The sequence below is a fragment of the Cryptomeria japonica genome, chromosome 1 (genome assembly GCF_030272615.1).
Source record: "Cryptomeria japonica chromosome 1, Sugi_1.0, whole genome shotgun sequence".
NCBI classification, from domain to species: domain Eukaryota; kingdom Viridiplantae; phylum Streptophyta; class Pinopsida; order Cupressales; family Cupressaceae; genus Cryptomeria; species Cryptomeria japonica.
This window is the reverse complement of record NC_081405.1, coordinates 32131620-32138812: the sequence shown is the minus strand read 5'-3', so window position 1 is coordinate 32138812 and position 7193 is coordinate 32131620.

The following is a 7193-nucleotide window of genomic DNA, read 5'->3' as shown; positions in this document are numbered from 1 at the left end:
TCTGAATGTGATCCGCCATTGGAATGTTTGCCATCTATCTACAAGTGTCCTTGTCCAGAGCAACAAATCCTCCTCTTTGGCTAATGTAAATGAGCAAATTTTCACTCTCTTGGTCCCATTTATAGATCTTTTTCAGTGCATAGATGGACGTGCATCCTCTCCATCTTATGTTGGTCGCGGTCTTTTGTGTCTTCAATTTCTTGTCCTTCATGCATCCGATCTCCGATTGTCAATTCGTTCGATCCTATCATTTTTATCGATCAATTGGCCTCTTTACTGCATGTTTCTGGCCAATTCCTCGAGGGGGCATGCATATGTCATTGTCATTGTCTGGGGCATTTTCATTATTGTTCTTTGAAACAACGCTTAAAATCGCATTGTCTCAAAGAGGAGCAAAATGTAGACACCTAAAAATGGTAAACGCTTGCGGAGTCATACTTTAACATTTGCGCATTGCCTCATTTTAGGTTTTTGTGTTGCATTAACATTTCTCCTATGTTTCGCACTTGGTCTTTATCATTTGTGAGCATCGAGTCATTCTTATACATTCTTCATTTATCTCGCTCTCGAATTTGGTCTTGTCGACAACAATCTCTAGTCATGATTTTAATCGATCTTATCTTATTGCATCAATGTGCATGCTCATTTGTCATTATTTTGGACATCGTCAATCCTAATTGGGGTTTTGTCCTCCTGTCAATCTTGCGATCGATTTGTCATCGATCGTCGTCCTCTTATCAATCTTGTCATCTGGCGATCGATTTATCATCAATCCTTATCATTTTCAATCTTGTCGTTTAACGATCGATTTGTCATCAGTCGTTGTCATGTTCGATCTTGTCATTTTGTGATCGATTTGTCATCAATCGTGGTCATTTTCAATATTGTCGTTTTGCAATCTATTTTGTCATCAATCATCGTTCTTTTCAATTATGTCAATTTGGATCAATTAGTCATTGTTCCTCGTCAATTGGCGCATTTATCAATTAAATCATTTATCACATTGGTCATTTATCAATTCAAAATCATGATCGATATCAATTATCTTCAATCAAGACCTAATTGTCACATTTAGGGTTTCGTGATTTAATCATTTAACCTGGTTTGTCATTTCCTCCTTTAGGATTAATAAATTATTTATTTATCCTAAGTCTTCTTGTCACAATTAAATGTTCATTTAATTGGCTAATTATTCCTCTTTGTGAATTAATTAATAAATGAAAGATTATTAATTAATTTACCTAATTTCTAATTTCCATCAATTTCTTAATTCCTAATTTTCCTCTTTCTCAATTTTTGTAATTTTCTAATTCTTAATTTCAATTTCCTCCTATTTCTCTCCTAAATTCATGGAAATGACATGTCAATTTGTCATAATTTGTCATAATTGACAATCAATCAATTTTTGACATAGAAGTTTGTCATAATTTGTCATAAATCATCAATCAACAAATTTTGCATAGAAGGTGCATAATTTGTCATAAATTTGTCATAATTGACATAATTGATTTGCAATTTCCATTTGAATTGAATCATGCTAATCTTGTCTTTTCTCCAACTTATCTATAAATTGGATGAATTTCTTCAATCAAACCCCTTGATTCCTAACCCCTAATCAGATTATCGAATTTCTAATCAATCACGCTTCGAGTACTTTTGAGCAATTTTCTTACCTACTTGCTTTCAATCATGTATGTGCACTTGTAGGTGAGATCCACAACCAAACTATTTGAAGAGGAAAGAAGAACAATGGAGCCGCATGAAGGAAGCGTTTGGATTTACCTCTGGTTTGCATAATCTTTTTGAATGTTTTAATTTTCATGTCTCTATTGAATGTGTTTAGGATAGATCATTGCAATTTTGCTTTCATGATTGAGCTAATGATTAGTATGTTTATCTTGTTTGTGATGATTTCCAGATTCCTAGCTACACATACTTAAGCCCTAACCCGAAAATGGGGTTAGGGCAAGATAATAAAATGGAAAGAAAATAGGGTAGAGGGTGGAGTAGTTTTATAATATTTTAATTAGGTTTTCATTATTATTTAATATTTTAGTTAAGTTATATGGGATATTTATATTTTTGAAAATAAATATTTTCATATATAAGTGTTTTAATGAAAATATATATATATATATATAGTTTAAAATATGAATGTATAGGTCAAGTTGAAGATTAATCATTTTATTTGATGTTTATATTATATATATGTTTTTAATAAACATATGGGTATATTTAAAAATGATGTTTTAAATTCTAATTAATTTGGAGTTTAATCTCTTAGGAACTTATAATAACTTTATAAGTTATTTTGACTATAAGGGATTAATTAGTCTACCTAAATTTAGGCTATTCCAGGCTAAATTTTATAGGGAAATTTTCATTATGGATTTAATTAACCCTTTTGTCTAATTAGATTAATCACATTTTAATTATTGTTAAAATAAGATATAGACAATTAATAATCTAAGTGCTAGGACTTATTTTATTTAGTTCCTAAAAGCTATTAATGATTATTGGAGGTTAATATTATCCTTGTCAATCAATTTAGAGATTTATGATTCAATTTAATCTATCAATTTAAATTGATGAGAGAATAATTAAATATTTTAGTATTCCACATTTAATTTAAATATTATTTTGCTTACTTGAGTTAGTGGTCAGAGTTAACCCAAACATAGTTAAGACAAACTTGTTAGTGTGTTTCATATTAGCAAATTTAATGTTATTAGGTTGTTATTTAAAAAAAAAAAAATTATCCCATTCGTGCCCAAAAGTTTGGGCATGACAACTTGCTTCATCAAAATCTTTATCACAATTAGTTGTGGTAAACATGATACCCTATTTCACCTCACTAATAAGAAAGCCGAAACAGGGGGCATATAACTACCCACGAATTTCATCACCTTAGTAAGAATTAGGTTATTTTGTTATCTAACATGTGGTTTTGTAGGGTTTGGTTCCTGATTGTGTACTGCAGATACCATCGGGGGCTTCGTCCGATAACTTATGGCTTATTCTTTTTCAAAAAATATTTACTTTTTTGTACTTTATCTTGCATATGCACATAGTTTCATATGACTGTTAAAGTGGGGGCTAAATATAGTGTCATAAATTGTACACCCTTGATAGGGTGGTACAATCTCACACTTAGGTTAGCGCCCACCTTAGTGTGTCTTGCATCTTGCATTTCTAATTCCCCTTTAAGCATTTAATTAATTAATTTAATTAAATCTTAAGTTAGTTTTCATCACTTTACATGTTATAAAGTTGGGCCCTTTACCCTAAGCGTGCCCCTTTTTATCTTATTCCTCCAATGAATCATTTAATCATAAACCCTAATTATGTCTTATTTCAACCGTTTAGGCCTGATCTCTCATATCAAAACATGTCAAAATCAGTTGTAACTTTGGGATGCACTCTAATATCATCATATCTAACGACCCCAAAAAATTTGGTGAAAAGTTGGTCGGATCGTGGTGGGAATGCACATGTTTGTTGACTTTTTCTCCAAAATTTCAGGAGCATAATCCTATGATATAATAATGCTTAACCCCAAAATATTGGTGGGAAGTTCAAATCCTAGGTTGGCCTAAACATGAAATTAAGATCTAGGGTTTCATACTTAAGAGCTCTCTTTCTTCATTGGAAAGGTTCTTCTGCTAAGAATCTAAGAGCATGTTTTTGGAGCATAAGGACCTTCTTTGCAGTGAAAGAGTGGATCTTTGAAGTCTTCAACAATATTCAAACATTCATCCACCAAACACTCATCAAGCATCATTTTATCAATTGGGGGCTTTTGAAGATGTAGAAGAATAATAGAAGATCACCGACTGATGATTGATTTGTACCTCTCCCTTAGGGTTGGATACGGTTTCATGTTGTTTTCATGTTTTTTCATAAGCTTCATTTTGATTCATATTCATGCTTTATATCACTTTGCATTATGGATTTAGAGAATTTACTTTGTCAATTATAAGTAATTAGGGTTTACTCTTTAGGGTTGCTCTAGATTGTTTGCTTTCATTTTAGGATCTTGCATGCACACAAGGTTCTTGAACACACATTTTCAATACTTTATCAACTATTGTGGAGGTGGAAATCACCAACATAGGGGTTTGACTAAGGAAAAACCCTACATAGCCACCCCAAACCCTATTTTTAAGCTTCAGGTACAGGTTTGAATCTGAGCGTTGCTAGTAGTTTTAGGACCCAAAGAACATACAAGGATAGTTCTTGGTTGCAAATCTAAAAAAAAACCTAATTAAAGGGGCGTAGCGCCCTAGTCCTACCTAGGATAGTGGCATGGTGCCATGGTCCTACCCTCTATTAGCAGGATTTAGCAGAACAGTGTCTTGCAGGCTGCATAACCCATCCTATCAGTTGCAGCTCCAGACTTGCAGAATTAGGATAGTGGTGTGGCACCCTAGTCTTGGAGATTTCTGCTTAGGTTTCAAACATAGGTGCACCTCTGATTTTTCCTTCTGATCTATACTTTTCAGCAATATATCAGTTGTCCTTTGATCTGCATTCTCATATAAGGGTTTTCTTGCTTATTTGCATTCAAGGTTAGATTGCATTTTTGTATCATTCCTCTCTCTCATTTATAGCAAAGGAATAGAAAACCTAAGAGGTAATCCATGACTCTCTCTTTCTCATAAGAAGTAGCCAAAGTGTGTTACCTCCCTAGGCTCTTTCGTACTCCATGAGTGTGTATGAGAGTGGGATTAGGGTTTCCATACCTAGCCTCACTTTTTCCCCTGCACACCTGCAAACCTTTAAGCTATAGTGATAGACCTCTTCTTCATTATGATGTTTTTGGAGTCTAGGCAAAATTATTCAAATGATAGAATTTGACCAAATCAGAAGGTTTCAATGACATAATTGTAGCTCGATATGCAAATTGTGTTGGCATTCTACACTCTAATGAGAATAGTTGATGTTGTCATTGATGGCAACCAACTGGCAAACAAACGGCAATAGGTTTCTACATGCACTGACATCATAGATATCATACCCTGGGAGGCACTGACACCGACACGCACTTTCATCGGCATCCAGTTTACACCAGAAATGAAGTATACCATCACTCAGGCCGACATCAGATAAAGTTTTGTTTATGTAAATTGTTTTAACTATTTGTAAGTCAACTTGGTATATTGTATAGACTCATATATGTATGAGATCTCATAGGTCATTTTGATGTAATGTAGAATGGAAGAATATAATTATTGTATGAGGTGATATAGTGGACATCGAAGGTTTTGGTTAAGGTATCTAACTGAGCTTAAACCGGTACTAAACTAGGCATTAGAGATGCTATTTTGAACAATACATTGCATTGGATTTAATTATCCATATTGTAGTTAGTGAGAATCTTTGGAGCAGTGCGCTCCAAGAAGTTGGCCTTCCTACATGTGTAGGCCCTTATTGTAAGTAGTATTTATTCATTCGCTAGTGAGTAAATATTGTGGGTCACAAAACCCACCAAGGTTTTTCCCACACCAGGTTTCCTCGTTAAAATATATTATGCAATGGTGTGTTTCTATGTTGTCTTTGTTATTTGTGTTTAGTGCATTAATTCTTGTTTACCGGTACACTGCAAATTTATAAATAAGTTTAAATATTCATTCAATCAGTTAGATGTTGATTCACCCCCCTCTCAGTGTCTTTGGGACTATCATTGAATCTAACAATTGGTGTCAGATCTTGGTCCTCTATTTGCAAAAGCCTCACAACTTGAGGAAGATTTTGAAACCGGTATAGATGGAGAACTTAAGAAAACAGTTGGAAGTGTTAGGTCCCAGACAAAACTAAGAGGGGGGTGAATCAGTTGTCTATTAGTTTAAACCCAAATATAACTTAGCCAAGCTTAGTGCATAATACCGGTAAACCAAACTTTAATGTTGGTAGATAGTTTAGAAGTTAATAACAATACTGGTAAAGTTTAATGAATGAAATAGAAAGACAAATAACATACACAACACATAACACAGTTATTTGTACGTGGAAATCTTGTAAGGGGAAAAACCACGGTGGGAAACCTTACCCACAAGCAGATGATGCTACTACAAATAGTATGTGTGTACAAATGGGGTCTACACATGCAGAAAGGCCAACTGCCTAGAGCTCACTACTCAATCACAAAATGGGAGTCACACTGACTACAATTGGATCATTAAATCCAATGATAATGTACTGCTCAAAATAGCATCTTCATATGCTGGATTTAGTACCGGTTAAGCTCTGATTGTCTTCCTCATACCTTCCTTGAATCTTCAAATGATGTCTGTGTGTATATCTCTACTTATATTCGCATATACCTTATTATAATCTTTTTCACACTCCACTACTACATAATCTCATAAATGAGATCTTACATATATACTAAAACCTAAGACCAAATGTGTAGGTCGGCTCACTAAGATATTACAATTAAATCAATTACAAATGAATCAATATGCGATGCATGATGTTGGCTCAATGCATTTACAACAATAACAAATCATCTCCATAACATGTGCTAATTTGGAATAGATAATTCTTGCCGGTCCATAACCTAGACCTATTTGCCGGTAACAACAAATATGCAAACTCGATTGTTCCAATAATCAAATCACCAAAACCAAGTGTCCAAATAATATCTTCGACATAATCAAGTAATCTTCAGATGATAACAGATCATCCTCAGTGTCGGTGAACAATATAACCTGTCGATGAACCAGATACCGATGACTGTGCATAAGTCACTGAACATGTCGGTGAACATAACCAAATATCTCCACAAGGATAAGTGCTATCAAGTGTTGACAAGTGTTGACATCAATGACAAAACCAATGCAACACATCCATAATACCAACAATCTCCCCCTTTGGCATTGATGGCAGCACAAGATGGAAAAACCATCTAAGTGCCAAAGCAGAAATGCCAAAAACCAAAAACCAACAATCTCCCAAAGAGATCATTAACCAGAGATAAAAATACAGATATAGAGAGTAACAATCTCTCCATCTCTCCCCAAAAGATAATGTGTTTTTCCATAGATATCTCTCCCCCTTTAACATCAAATGCCAAAGAAATACAAAACCAAATACAATTAGTTCATAGAACTTGTTACAAATGCCAATTGTTATAACCACATTTATTCAATCTACTCCCTCTGAGAAGTAGCTCTCCTTCATCAAATTCGGAA